The following is a 25,733-nucleotide window of genomic DNA, read 5'->3' as shown; positions in this document are numbered from 1 at the left end:
CCTATTCTCGGCTTCAGGTTCCCAGTACACTCCCCTGCTAGGAAGCCTATTCTCGCTTCTTGTTCCCAGTACACTCCTCTGCTAGGAAGCTTATTCTCGGCTTTAGGTTTCCAGTGCACTCCTCTGCTAGGAAGCCTATTCTCGGCTTCAGCTTCCCAGTACACTCTCCTGCTAGGAAGCTTATTCTCTGTTTCAGCATCCCAGTACACTCCCCTGCTAGGAAGCTTATTCTCAGTTTCAGCTTCCCAGTACACTCCCCTGCTAGGAAGCTTATTTTCGGTTTCCGGTTTCTTGTAACACACCTGGCCCACTTTTCCTAGGTTTATTTTGCAAATATGCTTTGTTATATGTCTCTTGCACAATTATTCTTGGCTCTTGGCAATGCTTGCTTATTTTACTTTTGGCAATGTTTGCTTTCACGGCTTCTCATTATATTCATTACTTCTCACATTAGCTTCCTCATATTCAATTCAGGTATTCAAAACAATAATGTCTTTTGCACTAAGTCGCCATCCACTGTGCTCAGGGCCCCTTTTTCACCCAGGCGGACTCACCGGTCTTTGCACAGTCTGCTTTCCACTTTCTGCGGCTTTCCAGAGTATCGTCTCTGCTCACGGTCAGCTCACGCTGGTTCCATCTGGTGCACGGCATCTTCCACTGCTTCCCTGCTTACGATGGAGCTCTGGTAAACTGCAGTCAGTGGTTCTGCACCTGTGAGCGTTCGGGAGCCTCTCCAACGCACCCGGCACCTTTGCTCCGTGCCACACTGCTTCCTCAGCTCCGCCTCAGACTGCCAACGAGCCCATCTTGCTCGCTTCACTGGATCACGCTCTGTGTACCTCCAAGCATCTCGGGAAGGTGCCTTCTTGCCACCACGACTTTTGCCCTGGAACTGTCCTTGGCACTCTTCTCTGGGCTTCTCCCAGTGTCTCCGCCGCTGCTTAGCTGAGCCATTTTTAAAGTTCCTGGCTCAAGGATAATGAGTCCAACAACTAGACCACTCATGTTTCTTCTTCCAGTCCGTCTTCTGTGTTCATGGTGCCCTCCTTGTCTGAGTACCTAGGTGGTGTTCATGTGTACAGGAATCGACAAAGGGAGGTTGTAGGAGTCTGGTTTGTTTCTTCTTCGTCCCAGTGCTTGCCGGATGTTCACTGGGAGAGGATTCATGGAAAAGATAGGAAAGGGACTCGGAATAACCTACAAAGGCTGGGGGACATTGGGTTAATTAGAGGAGGGAAATAGGGGATACCATGTCGCACCCAAGGGTGCCTTATCCCCACTCCCAATGTTTGCTCCACCCAGGTGATCCACCCTCGCATATCCACCCCCAGGGTCAGGATCCGAAAGCAACAGCCGTTCCCTGGCACCCTGGTAGGAGGATATATTGGGGAAAGAAGTGAGGACGCCCTCAGATTCCTCACACATATTATTACTGTGTTGTAATGTTCTTAACAGATACTGTTAGATTGTGAATATGCTAAGGCAGTTGTCACGCAACTGGAATAACGTGATGATATTGGTATCCCATATCAACAACTGGAAGGTAATCGGGCTCCCATTTCACCCGTTTATTTCAGGGAACACACACATCAATGATCTAACCATTAGGTGACATCTACATTGTTGGTTAGGCCACCAACTAAACATTTGAATTGCCCTTAGGGACTAACAGCTAACAGTAGGCTTTGAGTTAGGTTCACTTTTACATGTTACCCTTTCTCTTGATTTCTAGTGTGAACACGAGTGGCTTTGTTTCCTTTAACTTAAGACGTCGTCCATTTGGACGTTTCAATCGTTACAGCTACGAAATCCAGGTGAATGACAACTCCTGAACACAGGAGGATATACCCCTTACATATGCCATAATATATTGAGAATCATTTATTGAATTCTGTTTTTGATTTATAGATTTGAATTGAAGATTCTGGAACTATGATGTACAAATGTTGGTCCTGACGAAGGGCATTCACCCGAAACGCATAGAGCTCTGAACTAATTATTGGATGAAATAATAATATTTTGTTTCTGTTTGGATTAAGATTAAAAATGCTGATGCATTGTACACCTTTGGCAGTGGAAACAATGGCTGACAAATGTATATTGACACTATTGTTAAAATGTGACTGTTAGCAGTTTAAATGGTGTGCAGGGGGCGTAGGGGTCCTTAGGTTTAGGACTTTGATTTATGTATTAGGCAGCCTAATGTCTGGGCTGCTATATCCCCCACCCACAGCACTACGAATCTATATAACAATAAATACTGGTTTAACATCTTCTACACAATCTCAACACAAGTGTGCATTACTAGAGAACCCAATACGCATGTGCCCCTTGTGTGCGGGCACAGTAACCACTCTTCGGGTCGATTGGCCACGATTCACTCAGAAAGGAAGTATATTTCCTAACATCGACCTATACCTTCCCATGAGGGAGAATGATCGAGATTGTTGCATACTCCTACCTTGCCATGAGAAAGAGCGCTAAAGATCGTGGCCAAGCGTACCTTCCAATAAGGAGCACTCGAGATCAACGCCTTCCAATATATTATACCCTATCCTTACCTCTCTTTCTATCCGCTTCCTCTACCTCCCCCCTGGGTGCCTGTTGTATCTCGCCCCCCTGTTTGCTTGATGTCTGCTTATTTGTATCCCTCGTCTTGCTATCCCCGCATCCCTCATCTCCCCCTCCCTTCACTGTATCCTAAGCACTTACTCTATCTGAAATAGTATCTTGTTTTGTCTCCTCCCCCCTCTCTTACTTATTTTTCCTCCTTTACCCCCGCCCCCCTCCCCCTCCAGCACTATCTGAAATGTCAGGCCTAGTACGATAGTTGCTTGTTTTGTTCTTCTCCTTCTCCCTGCCCCCCCCCCACCTCTTGTTAAATTCCAGCACTACCTCAATCATCGTCAGGCCTCGTAAGGTAGCCGCTTGTCTGTCTCATTCTCCTTCCCACCCCCCCCCATCCCCTCCTTATCAATGTCCTAAGCTCTTGCACTATCAGAAATGTCGCTGGGCCGAGTATGATAGCTAATTTGCACATTCTTAATGTATCAAGGACCTATAAGAATGTCACTGTGTTCTGCCTTGTTCCTCCCTGCCTTGAAGCGCTTTGACACACATTGTGTATAGGCGCTATATAAATTATAGGCGCTATATAAATAAACAATCAACCCATACCTTCCCACGAGATGGAGTGCTAGAGATCATGGCCTACCTGTACCGTCCCACGAGACAGGGTGCTAGAGATCATGGCCTACCCCTACCGTCCCACGAGACAGGGTGCTAGAGATCGTGGCCTACCTGTACCTTCCCACGACATGGGGTGCTAGAGATGGTGGCCTACCTGTACCTTCTGATGAGAATGGGTGCTAGAGATCATAGCCTACCCGTACCTTCCCATGAGAAGGGGCGCTAGAGATTGTGGCCGTCCTGTACCTTTCCATGAGAAGGGGTGCTAGAGATCGTGGCCTACCAGTACCTTCCCACAAGATGGGGTGCTAGAGATTAAGGCCAGCCCGTACCTTCCCATGAGAAGGGGCGCTAGAGATCATGGCCTACCCGTACCGTCCCACGAGACAGGGTGCTAGAGATCGCGGCCTACCTGTACCTTCCCACAAGGCAGGGTGCTAGAGATAGTGGCATACCCATACCTTCCCATGAGAAGAGGCGCTAGAGATTGTGACCCACCCTTACCTTCCCATGGGTTTTAGTAATAGCATTGAATGTCTTACCATCGAATGCCTTACCAAAAAAGCATCTAATGCATTTTTTTTTGTTCTTATTCTTTCTTAATGAGCGGGCCCCAACCCCCTCTTTTGTAACCTTTAAAAACCCAACACAATTAAAATAAACCCTTTACCCACTGCTTTGGAAATCTCCTGTGGGCCACAAGCTTTGGAAAAGCTGCAAAACGTACATGTGTTTCTTTGCTTTGCTACTTTTCTTCCACCTCACACTTTTATCACATTGGACCCTTCCACAGCTCTTCATCTGACAACGCTCTCTCACTGTGTCATGATGTATATGTGCGTTTTTCTCTTGTTCCTTGTTTATTCTGGTTTCATTTCAGGGTCTTACCTTCTAATCCGGAGAATGGCTTTTAATGTAAACTTATTTATTTTGCTTCATTGTGACGTTGTGGCAGCACTTGTGGTCAAATAAGCTTGAGTTGTGTGCATTTTCTCACCTGAGACTAAGTAGAAGAGAACACATCACACCCGCCCTGGAAAGACGACACTGGCTACCAGTAGAGAAGCCCTCATGGAAGACCTTGCCAACCTCCACCTCACATGGACCAAACATGCGGCTCTCTGCTGGAAGCACTCAACGCCACCATCTCGGCCTCATCGCCCGGGTCACGCCTATGAAACAACGCACCAGCAAACCGAAACCGTTAGCACCCTGGCACATGCAAGAACTTCCACCTTACATGGACCGAAAAAACCCAACCGAACTGTGACTCTCTACTGGAAGCACTCAATGCCACCCTCTCAGCCTCCAACGACTGACATGTGCCTCTCAAACAACCCAGCAGCAACACCTGCAGCACCGGGAGGGCAGGCGCCCACCCCGCACCACCAGCAAAACAACCATTCATCCTTGCTCTCAACACACGAAGCAACGACAAAGACCGCACCATGCACGTATGCACCATATGTAGCCCACCCCACCAGCAAGAAGGCCTGTTCACAAGGAAGTTGAAGAGTGAGTACAGCCTCACGGCAAGAAACCAGCTGATCGCTGTGTTTCCCCATGAGGAGCGCTGCCTAAAATGGCCGCCATCGAAATTTGTTTATAGGTTGCCAAGCAACCGTTCTTCGCCTGCTCCACCGTGCTCAGATTGGCCCAGTGAATCCACATAATCCGGCCAGCCTCACCGAAAGGCGAAGCTGGCCCTCCCACTCCAAGGCCCTCCTTTTTAAGGCCCAAGGCCTGTCTGTGCCCGTCTGGGCCAGTCAGGCAGTGGACCGTGGCCCCTCCACAACTATAAGTACCTACTCCTTCATACCACCCCTCCTGCTTGTGCCGGCCGAGCCATCGCCACATAAGGCTCCCGACCGTACCTCTGCAAACTCCTGACTTGATGTGAGATCGCAACTTGCCCCCTATGCGACCACACATCTTTCTCCATGTTGCCATAATGACTTTGTTCCACGAGTTTGCCCGCAGGATCTCGAGCACCTTGCCAAGACGGGACCTTGCTTCATAACACTCAATATCAAGCCCCTTGCGCCCTGTCTCTGCATGGCCACTATATTGCTGTCTTAGCTAGTACAGACCACTGATCTGTGCACTCAATCTTGCTCCACCATCTTGATGCCCATAGATCGTTGCTTTTTGCTCACGCCAGTTCATTTATTTGAGCATTACAGCGTGATAGTTATACTTAAGGAATGGTTCGGTAAAAATTGTTTATTGTCCCTACGGGTCGGCCATGTGTTTTTAAGCCCAAGTCGCTCGATTTTAGAAAAAGTTCCTATGGACCTTACCCGAGTTTTCGTCCATTAAACGCACGAGAAAACAGGCATCAGGGAGCTGCCATTTTGTGATAATCCTATCACTTGCGCCATCGCCCTGGCTGACCTGCTTTTGCGGCACTAAATCAATTCCCCCGCCCCTGAGCCGGTCATCAGCAGACACGTACTGCCCATTTCCCAACGCCAAAGCACGTCTCGTGTCAACATTCGCTGCGCTTCAGCTAATGACGTGTCGCCATGGAAATGGCAGGATGCCTCTTTCCTCAATAAGTATAAACAGACTGTTTCACAACACACAGCAGCAGATTTTCGATTCCATTCCTCTCTCTGTGTTACTTTGAGTATTCTGTGAATCGTTTCTGTGCTCTGGTCAGCTACCTTCGCCGCTTGTAGCCCGTGTGAACAGATAACAGTACCACCGCTATAAATTATTTTAGTTTGTTTAACACACTATAGCTACAATAATGCCCTACATGTACGAGCCCGAGTATACCGAGGAGGAACTACTGGAAAGTGAAACACGTGAAAACGATGGGGCTTCGGATGGCAGTTGGGAGGACGATTCAACAGCTGAAGAGCCTGGACCTAGTCGCATGGACGGTGTTTCCACCTGGTGCACATGCAATCGGTGCGAGCTAATGCCAACCGAGGATGAGAACTGCTGCTGCTGTGAAATCTCGGGATGCGTGGCCTACATTTCGGAAGGCGAGCCACGGCCGCAATGCATCACCGAGCTGCCAGACTTCAGGGCAGCCTGCCTCACACGGTCCGTGTTGAGGATAATGATGGTGCTTATGCACGAACTTCGCGCAATTGTTCGTCCTCGTATTCCGAGTAACGAGTAAATATACTCTGCTTGTCATGCCACTCCTATTTCATGGTCTTCTACTATATCCAAAATTACATATGCATATCATTGTAACGCATGAAAGTCATTCAATAGTGTGCAGTGTCTAGATAGCATTTGTCCGAGCAGAATGCCATTAGTTACAAGAATTGTCATTGACAACAAACGTTTATTAAACTTATCTTGGTCATTTAAAAACAGTTTGTTTCATTCCTTTTCACAGGTGGTACAGGCTGGTGGCCTATCGTTCCTTTACATGGTGGCTTCACGGGAGGCTTGGACACTGCGTTCGAAGAGTAATACCCGCCTGTGCCATTCGTGCCATAAGAGAAACTTTCCCAAGTGACAGCGGTCAGTACAGGGGATTTTCCCTCGTGTCAAAGGTTTCCCCCCGGCTCACCCGAGTTCTCTTCTTGTGGTGTTCCGCGGAGGACTCCTTCTCCCGGCCGGACCGGGACTTGTATAAGTGCGCGCGTGTCGAGTCTGACTCCAGCGCGAGCGTTCAAAGTTCCAGGAAGTCGCGTATTCCAGGACGTCCAGGAAGAGGATCGAAGAAAGGTAAGAGATTCTGGAAATAGGGGAAAAGGGAAGAAATAATAAGGGAGTTGGCCAGGAACTCGGAAGGGTAACGCCGAGCAGCACACACACGTCAAGACACTACCTAGAGATAGCGTTGAGACGTGCGGGGGCGTGGCCCATTTATAGAACGTGCCGTGTCCGACGTACAGGCTAATACGGAACACGGCACTGGGCACGGCCATGTTGGAAGTATCAAGGAGCACACTCTCCGTCTGGACCAGGACCAGGAAGACCAGAAGGGGCTATGTCCATGGTTCATGACAGCATGCCTCCTCCGAAACCCCGTCCAACCAGGCTTGCGAGGGTGTATGAGATGGAATCTTCTCAGCAATCGAGGGGTGTTTAGGTTGGATAGTGGTTCCCATGTTCTCTCGCTAGGAGGATAGCCTTTCCACTCAACCAGGTATTGAAGCCGACCCAGTTTGTACTTGGAGTCACATATTCTGGATACTTCATATTCCAGCTGATTGTCCACAATCACTGGACTGGGTCTGCCGGTTTTCCGGGTGGAGTGGATGTAGGGTTTGAGTAGAGAAGTGTGAAAAACTGGATGTATTCTCTTCCAAGAGTCTGGTAGCTTGAGCCGATAAGAAACAGGATTGATGATTTCTTTTATGGAAAATGGACCATAATATCGGGGGGCTAACTTGTTAGGGCGTAGATGTCGTGGTAATAGTTTCGAGGACAACCAGACCTGGTCACCAATAGAATAGGAGGGTGCTGGTCTTCTTTTGGAATCAACATATCGCTTAGTGCGAATCTGGGCCTTTTCCAATTGTTCCTTGGCTTCCTTGTGGATGTTGAGGAGAGTTTCAATCCAGGAATCAAGTGAAGGTACTGGAGTTGGATGTGGTAGAACTGAAGGTAACACGGAGGGATTAAAACCTTGACTGCAATAGAAGGGGCTAACGTTGATCGCTGAGTGATCTGAATTGTTATAGGCAAATTCGGCCAAGGGTATAAGGAGGGACCAATCATCCTGTACCTTGGTTGCGAAACAACGAAGATATTGCTCCAGGGTTTGATTAACACGTTCTGTGGCCCCGTTGGTCTCTGGGTGATATCCAGATGAAAGAGCGCGTTGAATCCCTAGAACACGACAGAGATGTTTCCAGAATTGTGAAATATATTGCGGTCCTCGGTCCGATATGATCTTGGAAGGGAGTCCATGAAGACGGAAAATGTGTTCTAGGAAACTTCCTGCGAGCTCTGAAGAGGAAGGAAGTTTATAGAGGGGCGTGAAACGTGCCATATGAGTAAACAAGTCTATGGTTACCATGATGGTCGTGTAACCCCGGGAAGGCGGTAATTCCACGATGAAGTCTGTAGCTATACATTCCCATGGTCTTGTTGGCAGTGTAGGTTGCAATAGAAGGCCCGCCGGTCTATTATTGTCATGCTTATTCTGACTGCAGACAGTACAGGTCTTGATGTACTCTTGTACCTTGCATTTCATTTCCGGCCACCAAAACTGTCTTTGTATAAGACGGAGCGTGTTGGTTACACCACGATGTCCAGAATGAAAAGTATCATGGCAGAGAGTTATTATTTTATGTTGAGGTTTCGGTGTGGGGATGACCAAGGCATTGTCCTTGAATAAGTATCCTTCCTTGATTCTTAAGTTCCAGGGATTCTTCCTAGAGACGTCCTTCCAGAGGTCAGAGGACTGGGTTTTGGCTCGAATCTCTTCCAAGAGGTTGATCGCTTGAGCTATAAAGATTGTGTTGGGGAACATTGTAGGATAGGTCCTATCTTCAGAGGTTAAATAGTCAGGACGTCGGGACAAGGCGTCCGCAATCACGTTTTGTGATCCAGGAACATGAGTGATTTGGAATTGGTACTGGGTGAAGAAGAAGGCCCAACGCGCCTGACGACTGTTCCTGCACTCCATAGATTGGAGAATTTGTAGATTTCGATGGTCTGTACGGACCTGGACTGGATATCTAGCACCCAGGAGTAAATGTCGCCATTCTGTGAAGGCTTGGCGGATTGCCAACAGCTCCTTTTCCAGAACGGAGTAATGGGTTTCGCTGGTTGTTAGGGTTCTAGAGAGGTAAGCCACTGGGTGGTCCATCTCGTCCTCAAGCACCTGTTTCAAGACTGCTCCTATGGCATGGTTGGAGGCATCCGTTTCCACTATAAAAGGGCGATCTAAGTCAGGCTGAGCCAGGACGGGGGCTTGCGTGAATCTAGTCTTCAAGCGTTGAAAAGCCTTCTCTTGCGAGGAAGACCAGATGAAGGGAACATCCTTCTTCAGCAGAGCAACGATCAGTTGGACGAGCTCAGAAAAGGTAGGAATGAACTTTCGATAAAAGTTAGCAAGTCCCAAGAAAGACTGAACCTGTTTCACAGATGTAGGAGCAGGCCAGGCCAGTATGGCCTTTACCTTTGAAGGGTCCATTCCAACTCCTTCTGGGCTGAGGATGAATCCAAGGTAATGAACTGAAGTCACGTGAAAAAGACATTTCTCAGGTTTGACCAAGAGCTTGTTTTCACAGAGCCGTTGTAGTACCGCCATGACATGTTCTTCATGTTTCAAGGGATCCTTGGAATAAATCAAAATGTCGTCTAGATAGACAATGACAAAGAGAAAAAGCATGTCAGAAAACACCCTATCCATGAAACGTTGAAAAACTGCAGGGGCATTAGCTAATCCAAAGGGCATGACTAGATATTCAAAGTGACCAAAGGGCGTTCTAAAGGCGGTCTTCCATTCGTCCCCTTCCCGGATACGGATTAAGTGATAGGCACCCCGGAGGTCCAACTTCGTGAATATTACGGCGCCTCTGACAGCTTCCAGGATATCTGAAATCAGAGGCAGAGGGTACCGATCTTTGAGGGTGCATTGATTTAGACCACGGTAGTCGAGGCAGGGTCTGAGTTCCTTGGAATCCGTCTTAGGAACGAAGAACAATGAGGCACCCGCTGGAGATTTTGAGGATCTTATGGTGCCATTTTCCAAATTGATGTCCAGGTATTCTCGGAGGGCCTTTTTCTCAGGTTATGAAAGGATAAACATTCTGCCAAAGGGAATTACTGCCGAGGGATCTGTCTCAATGGCACAATCTTCGGGTCTGTGAGGGGGTAAAGCCTGGACTATGGCAGTCGAAAAGACATCAGTATATCCTTGGTAGACCTCTGGGACTTGTACAATGTTGGAAACCATGAGTGAGGTCTTTTGCTCTCCTGAATGTTCAATAGCTGGTGTTAAGGAGAGATCCAGGGATAAACAGTGGGACATACAAAACTCAGAGCCCAGAAACACTGACCCTGCTGTCCAATTAATGTACGGATTATGTCTTTGAAGCCAGGGCATACCCAGAACCATAGGGTAATGGGCTGATCTGATGATGTCGAATGTAATCTGCTCTTGGTGGTGGTTTATGGAGAGACGGACCTCTTTTGTATGTAGGGTTATGGGTCCTGAAGAGAGAGGTCTCCCATCAATTGCTTCTACCGGCTGTTTAATGTTCCGTGACTCATGTGGTATTTTATGTCTGATAACCCAGTCTTGATCAATGAAAATTCCCATAGCTCCACAGTCCACCAGGGCCAGTATGGGATAGGTCTTGTGCTTGGAGGGCGATAGAAAGGCCTGTAGCACCACCAGGTTATTCTGTCCAGGAGAGTTCAAGGATGTGATTGGTGTGGAGCAGACATCTTTCTCCCGAACCCTCGCTCCATCTAGGGCCGGGAGCTGGCGTTTCCCGAACGCTGTGGAGGGGCTAAAGGACATTCTTTAACGAGATGCTTGTTTGAGGCACAATACATACACAGGCCGGTGTGAATTCTTCTCATCCTTTCTTGTGGAGTAATTGGCCCATGAAAGGCGCCTATTTGCATTGGTTCAGAGTCGTTATAAGGGGTTGAGACAGGATCGGATTTCACAGTCGACTCCGGAGGGTTTCGTTGAAAGGCAGTCTTAGCCTTTTTCCTTTCAGCCCTTCTTTCCTGGATACGAAAGTCTATTTGTAAGGCTAGATCAACCAAAGCCTGAAACGAACTGGGGCGAGCCAGTCTGGCTAATTCATCCTTGATATCGTCATTTAGACCCCTGCGAAATAAGGTGAAACTCGCTTCAGGGCCCCAATCAGCCTCCTTTACCAGCTGTTTGAATCTGGTAACGAACGTTAGCATATCCTGGGATCCTTGCCGAAAATCAAGTAGGCGTTCCTAGGCGCTGAACACTTGTTCAGGGCGGTCAAACATAGACTTGAGCGCCTGGATAAATGCATCATAATCGTCCAGGAGGACGTCTCCAGAGTTCACTAGGGGAGTGGCCCAAGATAACGCATTCCCTGTAAGGTGGGAGATTATGAAGCCCACCTTGGCCCTGGAAGTTGAAAAATAATAGGGCTTGAATGTAAAATGCACCAAGCAGGAATACAGAAATCCACGTAAGGATTTTGGCGAGCCATCGTATTTGTCTACCACTCCACCCAGTATCACGCTTTCCTTATTGGCAGAGTCACGTGACAGCACTAATTGTTTCAAGGCTGCGTTCTCTGCCTTTAAGTTCTGTACCTCGGTTGTTAGCTCCTGCATGCCGCGCATGTGGTCCTGGACCGCTTTCTCCATAGCGGTATCAGTGTTGATCGTTTGGCGTCTCAATCTGTCAAAGGTTTCCCCCCGGCTCCCTGAGTTCTCTTCTTGTGGCGTTCCGCGGAGGACTCCTTCTCCCGGCCGGACCGGGACTTGTATAAGTGCGCGCGAGTCGAGTCTGACTCCAGCGCGAGCGTTCAAAGTTCCAGGAAGTCGGGTGTTCCAGGACGTCCAGGAAGAGGATCGAAGAAAGGTAAGAGATTCTGGAAACAGGGGAAAAGGGAAGAAATAATAAGGGAGTTGGCCAGGAACTTGGAAGGGTAACGCCGAGCAGCACACACACACACGTCGAGACACTACCTAGAGATAGCGTTGAGACGCACGGGGCGTGGCCCATTTATAGAACGTGCCGTGTCCGACGTACAGGCTAGTACGGAACACGGCACTGGGCACGGCCATGTTGGAAGTATCAAGGAGCACACTCTCCGTCTGTACCAGGACCAGGAAGACCAGAAGGGGCTATGTCCATGGTTCATGACACCTCGCTGTGCTGCAACCTGACCTGTACAATGTGTAAAGTCTTGTATTTTTGTGTCATCAAAATAAGATACAAAATAAAACACCACATATATTTTAACAATGGTTGTTTCGATTTTTTAAATGAATCAAGTGTATCTCCATTCAAGGATGGACGTCAGACATCTGTGCTCCGAATGGGTGAAGGTCAGGTCGCTGTGAAGCTGGGTGGTCACTATCTATCTTAGCTAACATAAAATATTCTCAATAATGCATGCACTAAATAACACTTGTTCAAAATATTTCAGTCGGTTATGTCTCTATAAAAGTCACACATATATCTATACTATCAATTAACATTGGATTATACAGGCCTTAGGTTAAGGGTCTTGACCACTATAATACACTGGTTGAAGTGTGGGTCTGTGCTCACAAGAATCTCTGTTATGTGGCATTTGTTATTGATAGGCAACGATATACTGCAGTAGGGGTCTAATGTTAATTGGGGATTTGCTAGGTGGGCATCAAGTCGTGGTCAGTGGTCTGGCACATGAAGAGAATACCTTGCAGGGACACAGGGTCACAATGACAGTAAGTTTCCACTGGCGAGGGTGCGTGGGCAAGGACACGTTAATGGAGATGAACAAGCTATGTGCTTAGTTCAGGCTGGTTCACATGCAGGACAGTGATCTCAGAGGAAGAGTGATGTGTTACATTTATTAGCTGTTGCAAATACCTTCGGAGTTTTCCAGTCAGAGTGGGAACGAGGGTGGGGGTCATGTGCTCTGCGCGCTGTACTATTGCAGTGAGGCCTGGTCACCAAGATGGAGTCGAAAGGGGGTACAAAAACGGATGCCCCGTGTCCTGCTCAGTGGTCCCATCTACACGATTGTCAACCAAAGTTATCACATAAGGGCTAAGGGCAAGGGGCGAACGCACTATTGGAGGCACTTGGTCCAAGTTTCTACTGAGAAGTAAAGCATGAGAGGGGCCTGATGGCCCCTCGCTCCCACACACTTATCTGCACGCCCACCGGCCCATCCATCCCCCCCCCTTCCCCATCAAAGGTGTTTCGCGGCAGTGGATGTGCGCTGGCATGGGTGGCTGTCTGGGGCGCAAACGGCCAAGGTGCCAAACAGCATGTACACTTCAAAAGGTATCCCACTCCAAAGGGGCAATCGCTCACATGGCCTCCTCAGACCCAGTGTCTCCAGGCAGGCCTCCCCTGAGGCAGGCCGTCCCCCTGCAATCCACATAAGTGTGTCTCCATTCAGCAGTCTTCCTGTGCCTTATCTGCACGGCCACCGGCCCATCCACCCGCCCCCCCTATCAAAGGCAGTTCGCACCCGTGGATGAGCGCTGGCATGCAGGGCTGTCTGGGGCGCAAACGGCCAGGTGCCAAACAGCATGTACACTTCAAAAGGTATCCCACGCCAAAGGGGCAATCGCTCACATGGCCTCCTCAGACCCCCGTGTCTCCAGGCAGGCCTCCCCTGAGGCAGGCCGCCCCCCTGCAATCCACATAATACCACGAAATACACACATTATTCATTCACAAACACACCCCTGTTTCTAATACTTTATAAACCACTTGATATGTCTCACGAGAACATCTTTGCAAGTCAACTCCTGAACGTTCTACCTGAGAAGCACTGAGATCTATGCTAATCTGCTCATCGTCGTGCCATCTGTGACCGCTTCGAGCAAACTCGTCAGTGTGCAACTTGTGGCCATCTACCTGTTCTCCTGCTACATACTGCTCGGCCTGCTGAATCCAACTGTTTGTTGGTCAAGGTAAGGCCATGTATCCAAGTCATATTTCGATCATTTTTAAATGTCTATCTATTTGCGATTAGAGTACCCAATGGTGCTATGTCCATTTGGCTCATTGCTATTGACTTGAGTTTCAATTGTTATGCTATCAATAGATCTATTTATTTTCGTCTGTGTCAATTGTCATCGAATTGCATCCTTCTGGGGTCCAGTCTATAATGTAAGCATGTTCCCTTCTCGTGTAAGACAGAACATCCAAGGGACGAGTCACATGTTCAGAGTTTAGTCACACTATTTTACAAATTTCTGCAACCTATGCAAATACTAAGCCGCACATGATGAACTGGAATAGTTCCGGCGAGTAAAACAAACTTTGCATTGAACATTGTATGGGTCGTTTACTTTTGTATCACATTTTTATTCATCTAGATTGTTTAATAATGTTGATATTTACTTTTCAGAATTTTCAACAATGCCTGCCTGTTCGATTAGCGGTTGCCCTTCGAAGACCCATGTTAAATCTGAAGGCACTACAATGCATGTATTCCCGAAAACTATTGATCGAATAAGAGAATGGGTCAGACATTGTGGATATCCACTGGATGAGCTTGAAAGTAGAGTCCAAGAAGTATCACAGGACAAGAGGGGTGATCGATTCCGCATCTGCAGCCGGCACTTTTCCTCGAACAAGTACGCCACATCTTGGGTAACAAAGAAGAATAAACGGCGAACGACACGTAAATTTCTCGCAAACGCTATTCCCACTCTATTCGTCCACATTCCGCCACTGGTGAGTCAAGTGTCCGTTTTTAGCTTTAGGCCTTGCGGTAGTGTGTAGGTAGCCGAATGGATTAATTGATATTTTAGGTGTTTCAAATTTGTAATAGTTTCGACATTGATATGAGTATAGTTTTTAGAATAATGACATTTATCAATATATTATTTTTAGATTTCATAACCTACAAACGAAATCTATATATGGACACAGGGAACTGTGCTATATTGCGCATTTTCAATAGCATTACTCAAGTATTCTGTCTCCTTACATGGCAATTTTAAATATTGGCATTTCATTATCAAACAATAATTTACCTTTACAACTGCTTGACTATCCCTTGAATCTGAAGCAAGAACATTCTACTTCCGTGACGTGCTCGCAGTTATCAACCACTTCTAGTGCGTATCAGGTAATCTTACTTGGCTATTCCGCTACAGACTTGTTTTATGCATGTCAAGTAATAGTTTTTATGTATCGTGTGATTATTTTACCAATTGTTTGGTTAGTGCTTTCCAATTGATATACACCTTAGTTGTCGTCCCCTGGTGTTTGTTTTCAGTTATGATTAGTGTTATCCATACTAATGCAAGTAATGTCTTTCAGGGAGATGTTGAAGCGTCCACCACATTGACAAAAGCTCTAGATGTTCTTCAGCAGCACGAGGTATAGATACTGACAGCTTCATCGAGCGTGTTCATATAACGTGATTCCATTTACTATACTTTCTTCCCTATTAACGCAAGTGCTGTGTTTCAGGGAGACAATGGAGCTTCCACTACAATCACAACATCCCATTTAGATGATGCAGATGTAAAGAAATCGGACAAATAAGTCGATTAAATCTGATCATATTTAAATAATCCTTGATTCTTTTAGACAAAGCATCATTTGTGGTTATCTCTTTAGATGTACCTGTGCCGTCGAACGCAAGTGTGTGTATGTTTACAATATTGAAAACCATACTAACGCAAGTACTGTGTTTCAGGGAGTTGCTGATGCATCCTCTCCAATACAATCATTCGTGGCAGTCCATGCAGAGCCAGAGGTATGGATACTGACAGCTCCATCGAACTAGGTCATCAGAGCTCGAATACTTGTCGTTTGATTGTTCCACACAATGTTTAAATCGTGTTTGGCTATTGAGATGTACCTGTGTGTTCGTCCTCACGTGTGTTTTATGCTTACAATATTTTGATACATAGTAATGAAAGTACTGTGTTTCAGGGAGACGATGGAGCCTCATTCCGTGCTGTCTATGCGGATACAGAAAATATAGTCGTTGCAGCGCAAGAGGAAGGGAGGACATGTGGAAACGAATCGGAGCTACAGCATGCAGATGTTGAAGGTCGAGTCAAAAAAGTTGCAAAGAAAAGAAACAAAAATAAGGTTAGTTACAAACAGTTCATAACTTTAGAAAAATTTTTGTGCTGGGGACTATTTTATATTTTTTTCCATCCAATTGTACTATACTTTATCTTGTGTTTAAACTGAACATCCCTTTTCTAAACTATCCTCTAGTTATCCGTGGGTGTCCAAACTATACATACACAGACAGTGAAGCGAATGAGAGATGTTTCTTGCCAGACCATTTACACTATGGAGGAAGTAGTAATTCAGACGTGGCGTGTTGAGACTCGAGATACTCATGTCCAATGGCCAGAACATGAAATGAATGTGTCCGGAGAATCCAGCAAAGTTGTATTGGACCATTGCTACAGTGCGACCGCACCACCACAACAACATGATACTGGATGTATTGAAGAGAGCTCTGAAGTAGTCGCAGATCAATTCACACAATCTACACCCGCCAAAAAATTGCCACCAAAAAAGCTGTCGACATTGTTGTGTTCTCCCATCAATGTTGAAGTGCAGATGTTGAAATGACAGAGAATGAACCAGCAGCAACATTCACTGACGCATCAGAACTTGATAGCAGCGATATTTCTTTCAAATGTGGTGAAATGTCCTCAACGTCACAGGCCGAATCAACTTTGATGCCGGATGACAGTCTAATGAAAGAGGGCAAATACATAGTATTCAACAGTTGTTTGATGAATATTATAACTATGCTGAAATGTGGGCATTCCGTTAGAGGGAAAGTATGTGGAGAGTCATTCATTCATGTCACTCGTCAAAAAAAAGGCAGTAACGTCAAAATAAATGCCGCCTGTAGATTAAATCATACGTTGTCATGATCTGCACAACCGATGCTGGGGAAACTGCCAGCAGGCAATCTACTGTGTGCAACTGCATCACTTTTTAGTGGGTCCAGTTTTATAAAGTTAGAGTCTTTCTTTCAGTTTGTGGGACTTCATTTCATTTCTAAAGCGCTGTACTACATATACCAACGTGATTATCTGTTTCCGGCCATTAGTGATGCTTGGAAAATTGAACAATTGTCTCTAGCAAGTACATTCGAAGGCAAACGATTCAGGCTAGCCGGCGATGGACAGTGCGACAGCCCTGGATTTTCTGCCAAGTACTGCCCCTTCCACTTTCAGGACATGGATAGTAAGAAAATTGTGAGTTCGGTGGTCATGCAGGTAACACAATGTACATCCTCAGTGGCCATGGAGAAACTAGGATTTATAAAATCAGTGGAATATCTACAATCGAGGGGAATGCACATCGACCTCATAGCCACGGACAGACACGTTTCAATTGCCAAGACAATGAGAGAGCAGTTCCCACATATTAAACATCAATTTGACGTATGGCATCTTGCTAAATCAATCAATAAGAAAATCTCGGCTGCAGGGAAAAAAAAAAGGTTTGGAAAGTATTTCAGAGTGGTCCCAGTCTATCACCAACCATCTTTGGTGGAGCTCCAAAACTTGTGAGGGGTCAGTGGAAATACTACTTGAAAAATGGCGGTCACTGATGCACCACTGTACCAACGTGCACCGCTGGTCAGAAAACCACATTTCTACCAATGTGAACATGGCCCTTTGTCCCCAGAGGAGGCACGGAAGAAGAAGTGGTTGATTCCATCTTCACCGACACACAAAGCCATTGAGAAGATTGTTTTCGATAAAACTCTATCAAGAGATTTGAGGGGACTGACAGAATTCTGTCACACAGGAGGTTTGGAGGTGTTCCACAATATGTGCCTAAAGTACAGGCCAAAGCGCTTGCGTTTCAGCATACAGGGCATGAGACATAGGACTCTACTTGCCGTCTTGGCCCATTACGAGAATCTCGGCCGTGAACAATCTAGGACTACGGGTAATCTAAGGATGCCTCGCTACACTAAGGCCTTTTCAAAAAGAAGTAAGAAGTGGGTGATCAAACCAGTCTATGAGGAAATGGAGTTCGACTTTGTCAAAAGCCTTATAGTTGCTGTACTCGAGAAGTACAGATATGGAATTTTGAACGTTTCTGTGGAGAGCACTGATCCATTGCCACCAAACATTGCCACTGTGCCATGTCCACCCAAAGGAGAGCTGGTTGTGAAGTACAAATCCCGGTTTAAATAATTGTAATAAGATTGTCTTTTTGTAAATAAATGTTATTGTACAGTGTACATCCAAAGTATGCTAACCCTAACCCCTACCTTCACCATCCTGGGTGGCGAACAACCTGGGTGTCATCTTTGAATACTCTCTCTATTCACTTCATATTGCTGACCTTCTCTAAATGTGTATGTATATATTTTTGTTGATGTAACTAATTTTCGCAATCTCATGTAAATGCTGCGCACTGTTAACTGAGGGGAGGCTTGCGTATTGCAAATAATAAAACAAACAAACAATAAATCTCACTTTCAACTCAACTCCTCGGGTACTTTAAACTTTCCCTGACCTTCCCCCAAAAATTAAATGTCTCCATAGTTATGGTTCTTTGGGGCTGCAAAGCTCGCAGACAACGAGGCCAAAATTGGGGGCCTTAGAACGCGCCAAGCGAGCCGTTGCAGATGGGAGAGAAGCCAGTTTGCATTTGCACATTTAGGCGCAGTACATAGATGGATTCGAAACTTCAAGTTCTCACAGATGGCTTTACTACGGGATGTTGCAAAGAAAGAATGTATGCTCATTTCTAGTGAAGGTCAGCGGCTTTGATTTTCAGCTCGCGGCCTGAATAGGCCCACAACTCGCACTGGCAGTATAAGGTTCTATTGTTTTTTGACCTTGAAAGATAGGGACCATGCCGAAAGAACTTCATTTGAAGGGGGGGTGGGGGGAGCAAGAACGTAAGACGAGAAGGCAGAAAATTCTGAAACTAGACCGAGTTTCATGTTACTTCAGTATACGAAAAATCGTTGTCAAGAGCACAGTGGGATTTACGGACTGCATTACGCAGACACACAATGGAAATTGCAAATATAATGTAAGTAACTCTTTAGACGCTTTTTTACCGGAATGAAGAATTAATGAATAGATGCATGAATAAATGAATGAATGAAGAGCTAGGAAAACGTTTGTGGGATCATCCTTGTAGCGGGCACATGGGCATGCAGGTCCACATTCCACACGCATGTAGACAAACAGTTGTTTCTCACTGTGTGTTAACCTCGATTTATTTCGTTACTTTTCGCATTGATTTTAGAGCCGAACATACTCCATTGCACTATCCTTGCAAGCAAATAGTTTCTGATCGGCAGTAATAAATAAAATGAATAATATTAATAAAGATCGGCTGGCGAGACTAATTATAATTTTTATGTTTTCAAAACAGGTATATCCTACCCTACTGCTACTGCCACCAGTTTCAGACCCCGGCAGACGGCTTCTTCAACCGCCAGCTGCAGCTTCTTGTCAACAACTGCACCACTTTGACTATCTTATGGGACGATCGCCAAGGGCCCATATGCCCTTACGCGGTACTAGCGGCTAGAAGCAACATATCAACCTTTACGCTGGCCTACTGCCTAGTTGATGGAACAGCGTTGCGGTTCACTGTGTGACCAAAGTGCTTCTTTTAATGAAAACCAACATCCTGTGTACCATAAAGGAACAGCGCGTGACTCACAATAAAATGGAACAGTTTTTGCGGATAGAGATAAAAGAAAATAAATGGCATTCCGAGTTAATATCGCAATTGCTGAATATTCTATAAACATTTAATGTCAAATAAATGTACTTTAACAAATGTACCGTGTTGCTGTTTGATTTTAAAGTACAGTTTCATATTCCGAATTGTGGCGCGCTGTGTTGTGAGTTGATCTGTGTTGGTTTCCGGGTTCTGTGTGAAGTCGATTAGAAGACGACTGGGCGCGTTTGCCTACGCAGCACAGAAACGTCATGGAGAGAGGCGGGGAATATGAATGTTTTGATAATGTCAGGCTCAGGGGCGGGGGATATGATTTAGTGCCTCAAAAGCAGGTCAGCCAGGGCAATGGGGCAAGTGATAGGATTATCACAAAATGACAGCTCCCTGATGCCTGTTTTCGCGTGCGTTTAAAGGAAGAAAACTCGGGTAAGGTCCATAGGAAATTTTTCTAAAATCGAGAGACTTAGGCTTAAAAACACATGGCCGACCCGTAGGGACAATAAAAAAATTATACCGAACCATTCCTTCAGCTTAAACTGTATTTTGACCCCTTTTCTTGTCCACAGACTGCCACATCTAACAGACATAGCCATGCCTATTGACCTACCGGATCGAATGCGGACCTCCCCGTGCATGGAGCTACCTATAGGATGCAGTACGAATTAAACTAGCATAACTCATAACCTACTGAAACGAGCGTCAAGTACCCTACACTAGCCTTTGCCACTTGATCCTGACATTGCGTCTCCCACACCAGCCTATGTAACCGAAACAAACTTGATACTGCCATATCATGTCTCCAAAAAACGTCCCTATCCGGAGAGAAGTGCATTCTGCCCATTATATGATGGATGAATTTGCCCATTCTGTGATAATGGCATTTTGCCTATTGTGTGACATTTGTACTTAGCCCATCATATGATACCTGCCCTTGCCCTTTCTGTGATAATTGCGTTCAGCCCATTAGATAACAGCATTCTGCCCATCATGCGCCACTTGCACTCTGCCTACTCTGTGGCACATGTATCTAGACGAACTCATGATACCTGAAATGAGCCTACGCTGTGAAATGCATATGTAGACTCTTCTGTGACAAGTAGAATTAGACTGCTCCGTGACAATGTAAGCAGCACACTATGTGGCAGCTCTGGCCCTGACTTTCCACTGAATAGGAGTAAAACTCAGAGGTTCCAGCCAATCCTACTAGGACTCTACGCCACTATGGCAACCATGACCACCTCATCATGCCCATCCCAGGAAAGAAACTTGAGACGCAGAGCAAGACTGTCACCGCTCTATGAGCCTAAAACAAAGTTCAAACGCTCCCAAAACAATACGCCCAAATGGAATACCTCCCAAGCCGGCAAACCCCTGACCAGGCCAGGGCAGAAGGGTATGCTTAACAACGCTAATGCAACACATGCCACCACCCAAATAAGTATTAAGAGTACCAACACCCCATTAATTAAACTCCCACCTACCTTAAAACCAAATAATATGACTACCCTATCTGGAGCGCTTATCAATGCCAGATGACTCGTGGCACATCCTACTGAAATAGCAGACATCCTAACTAATGAAGACTTGGACTTGCTTGCTATAACCGAGTCCTGGCTTCACGAGGCAGCAGGACCTGCACTTATGTTAGCCATACCTGATGGCTACCATAGTTGACAGACCCAATGCCAGAGGTGGCGGTCTAGCCATCATCTCCAAAACCAACTTAACCACTAGATTGGCCACCCCACCTTCATGACAATCGTGCGAGATACTTACAGCCAAACTGCCCCTCTCAAGTAACCAAACTTTAACTATCCACCTGGTATACAGGCCCCCGGGGCCACTGGGGACCTTCGAGGAGGACTTAACAAGCCTTCTAGCTAATAGTACAAATGATTCCTCTCAGACCTTCCTGATGGGGGACTTCAATCTGGGCTTCAATGACCTTGATGCCCAATCAGTAGCTACTATACTGACGGACTATGGGCTCACACAAAAAGTCCTTACCTCCACACATAACAAAGGAAGGACTCTGGATGGGGTGGCCGATCTGAACTCGAACACTGCTATCACCACCATTAAACTGCAATCCTGGACAGACCATTACCTTATCTCCTTCTACGCCACCCTAGATCTTCTTAGCCCTCAATCCATTATCATGGCACCACCACTCCCTACCAGAAGTAAAAAGGACATCACAGCAGAAAAATTACTCCCTCACCTCCTTCCCTCCATTAACAACCTTGCCAATAATGCAGACCCCAACATTCTAGTTGAGGATTTCAACAAATCCATGACCAAGGTGCTGGACATTATCGTACCTACCAAACTTCGGAAAGGCTGACACAAATCGCACCTTAATGCATGGTTTACGCCCCAACTCAAGGAATTAAGGCTCCAAAAAAGAAAGCTACAATCCACTTGGCGTCACTCGCCGACTGCGGAGAATAAAATTAAGCTAGCTGACCACTCCAATCTCTATAAAAAAGAAATAGTCAGTATGAAACAAAATACTTTCAATGATAGAATCTCAAAGGCCAAGTCCAACACCAAGGAATTATTCACTATCCTCTGGGAAATGGAAGCTCCGATCTCGCCCTTTGACAACGCCCCAAATATAAGCAATGCAGCACCGACATACAAAATGCTTACCTCCCTTCAATCAAAAATAGCAATTAAAAAGGCCTCCTTGCCCCCCTCGGAGCAGCAACACACTGACCAACCTATACCGGTCAGAACCACCACACCCTTCAGATTCACTAAAATCTCCATCCTCGAGACGGAGAAAATGATCTTTTCCCTAAAACCGTCTAATTGCAAGGGAGATAGCTGTCCGGCCCAAATTATAAAGGATGCGGCTATAGACCTAGCCCCTTTTATCTTGAAGCTTATTAATGCCTCGTTTAAAACCAACACAGTTCCAAATTACCTTAAAGAATCCTGGGTTCTCCCCCTACTAAAAAAACAAACTCTGTACCCTTATATCCCGACTAACTATAAACCCATCACCACAGTCCCCTTCCTACTAAAAATAATTGACAGAGTAGCCTACCTTCAAATTCAGGATTACCTCGAAGTCAACCAACTACTAGGAACACGCCAATCTGGTTTCCGCCCCCTACACGGCACGGAAACAGCCCTAAAAGATCTCAAGACACAAATCAATGAGTTGAAGGACAACGGGAATACAGCTATGCTACTCCTCCTTGACCTATCTGCAGCCTTCGATCTGGTGGATCATGCAGTCTTATGCAATCACCTCAGGTCGGCTGCCCATTTCTCAATTGGTGCCATAACCTGGGTACAGTCCTTCCTAGCAAACCGTACGATGAAAGTTTTCTCCCCCTCAGCCTCCGCTGACCCCATACTAACGTCATGCGGTGTACCACAGGGATCATGTGTCTCACCTACCATGTATAACATATTTACTAAGCCCCTATTCGACAAGTTGGACAGACTGGGCGTCACCTACACTATCTATGCAGATGACACTCAGATCCTTATTCCCCTTACGGGCAAATTTCTCGAGGACACGGCTTTAGTAAACAGGATATACCTCCTCATCCAGGCATGGATGGCATCCCGTGGCCTCTGCCTGAATGACGACAAAACCGAGATACTGATCCTACGCTCAGACGAATCTAAAAAAAAAAACTCAGCCTTAGTTATGCCTCTTTCAATATTGACTGCAACTCCAAGGTAATGTCGGTAGTAAAAACATTAGGCTTCTACCTTGACTCCACATTAACCTTGAAGAAACAAGTCAACTCACTAGCATCTTCAACTGCCTACACATGCAAGCTTATTCGGGCAAGTAGACCTTTCCTTTCCGAAGCCAGCTGTGTCACCCTGGCCAATGCACTTATGTCCAAACTGGACTATTGCAACACTTTGTACTCAGGCGCCAACAAATACATCACTGATAAAATCCAAAGGTTGCAAAATAATGCCCTAAGAGCAGCCCTAAATATCCCCAATAGAGAGCACATTACCAAATTCAGAAGAGATGTCCATTGGTTAAACATAAAGAATAGGATCATTCTCAAAACAGCCTCACTTACATCCAAGTGTCTGAACAACATAGCACCACCTTATCTCTCAGAGACAATAAACAGGAGAACCTGCGCTCGACCACTGAGATCGACCAATGCTCACCTCTTAGAAATTTCAAGATTTAAATGAACCACAGCTGGTGGCTCCAGTTTCCCTGTCAAAGCAGCCTTGGCATGGAATGCACTGCCTCTGCACATCAGAATTGAACAATCGTACACCAAATTCAGATGTAACATGCTGAACTGGTTACACACAAATGGTCGCTAATACGCAGTACGGTACCTCACACTTACCACCCTATAGTTGCTACACGGCCAACTGGCCGCCAGTGCGCCAGCCCTGACTGTCTACCACACTGACTAACCTGTTACCTCCTATACGATTTGACTGTCTTATGTAAGATGCAACCGCTTGCACCACGCCATCACTAACTTGCTAGTGGTTGCAAATTAAACCTTTGTATGCCTGTAACTAAGCTTAAGTATACCTGTACTGCTTTTTTGCGCCCAGCTAACCCAGGGATTGGCGTGCATCACCAAATAAATAAACAAAAATAAACAAACAAACCGTCAGCACCCTGGCACACGCAAGAACACAACCTCAGCAAATGAGTCATCGGGAAACAAGCGAAAACCTGCCGCCACTCTCTGGGGGTCAAGGTGGGGGGAGGGGCACTTCTGCATGCAACGGCGGAGAATGTATAAAGATAACCCGTGGGGTCTCACCGTGGGGTCCGGCAGAGCAGGATCTGTGCAGACAGGAAACCCCCAAATAGTTCACAATCTCGGAGAGGGAATGAGACCGATCCTCCCATCCCCCACATCCTGCCAGAGAGAGAGAAGGAAAACCCGGCCTGGATCACGGACACCGGGGCTCGCACTGGCACATGGCATTTGCATATGAAGAGGGTCGCCCCTTCTCCTCCCCTCCCTGCCTCCAATGCCGACAGCCGCCTCCACCGGACCCCTGCGGTGAGTGCTAATCCCATCTGGGTTATGGGGCGTTAATGAGTAATAATGACCGGAGCGAGCGTGCGGCGCACCTGGGCAGTGCAGACTCCACATCATGGATTGTGTGGCTCTGGGAGTCTAGCAGGAGGGGGGGCGGGGGGTGCTCGCCATGGGGTCCCCATTTCACTTCCACAGATGAAAATGGGGACACTCCGACTGCCAGAGCAGGAACGAAAACCAGGCCTGGAATCCAACCCCAGCCACACACTGCATGGTGTGGAGGGTGGGCTGCATTCACTCGTGTGAGCGTCAACAGCTGCACATGGACCCCCGCAGCTCAGGCCATTAATGCCTCATAACCCAGATAGGATTTAACACTCACCGCAGGGGGCCCGCGAAAGAGGCTGGGGAGGGGAGTAGAGAGGGCGACCCTCTTCTCGCTGATAATGATATTTATGGCATGGAGCAGTGCGGCCCCGGTGTCCGTGATCCAGGCCGGGTTTTCCTTCTCTGTGGCAGGATGTGAGGACGGGAGGTTGGGTCTCATTCCCTCTCCGAGATTGTGAACTTTTTGTGGGTTTCCTGTCTCCACAGACCCTGCTCTGCCGGACCCCACGGTTTATCTTTACACATTCACTGCCGTTACGTGTAGAAGTGACCCCCCCCCCCCGAGAGTGACTGTGTGCTGTGCATCAAGGCGCTCCTTTAATTCTCAGGCTGGTGTGAGTGTGAAGGGACACTCCGGCTGTGGATCTGAAGGGCCACTCCAGCTGTGGGTGTGAAGGGCCACTCCAGCTGTGGGTGTGAAGGGCCTCTCCAGCTGTGGGTGTGAAGGGCCTCTCCAGCTGTGGATCTGAAGGGCCCCTCCAGCTGTGGGTCTGAAGGGCCCCTCCATCTGTGGGTCTGAAGGGCCACTCTCACTGGCACTGTGTGTGCTGCTCTCTCTGTGCAGAATCGCCATCACGGTGGCAGTGCTGGGGGTCAAGGCGCATCTTCACTCCTGATGTGTGCAGGGAAGCCCCCACTCAGCCTGCTTTGCTGTGAAGACCAGGCTCTTGTGCATGTGTGTGTTTACACACCTTCCCGCTGAGGCTGCTGTGGTGCCATGTTCATGGTCTCCAGGCGCTTTCGTGGCTCTGTGAGGTAAAGTGGGATGTGTGGGTTATTGAGGAAGAGAGGGTTAGGATGGATGCTGTGCACATCTGTTGCTGCCTGTAGAACCCAGAGCA

At 46.9% G+C, this 25,733-nt stretch overlaps 1 long non-coding RNA gene across 1 annotated transcript in view; it reads right to left on the bottom strand.

Moving 5' to 3' along the window:
- The window catches only part of LOC138552142 (uncharacterized), a 34,823-nt gene extending 10,132 nt beyond the window's left edge, over positions 1-24,691 (bottom strand). The window contains exon 1 of the long non-coding RNA XR_011295838.1: positions 24,280-24,691. This is a non-coding gene — a long non-coding RNA (uncharacterized lncRNA). The remainder of the gene's footprint in view (positions 1-24,279) is intronic.
- Positions 24,692-25,733: the final 1,042 nt, after the last annotated feature.

The sequence above is a fragment of the Ambystoma mexicanum genome, chromosome 1q (genome assembly GCF_040938575.1).
Source record: "Ambystoma mexicanum isolate Mex_15411 chromosome 1q, UKY_AmexF1_1, whole genome shotgun sequence".
NCBI classification, from domain to species: domain Eukaryota; kingdom Metazoa; phylum Chordata; class Amphibia; order Caudata; family Ambystomatidae; genus Ambystoma; species Ambystoma mexicanum.
Note: the sequence above shows the minus strand (reverse complement) of the source record. Positions and strands in the feature narration are given on the sequence as shown.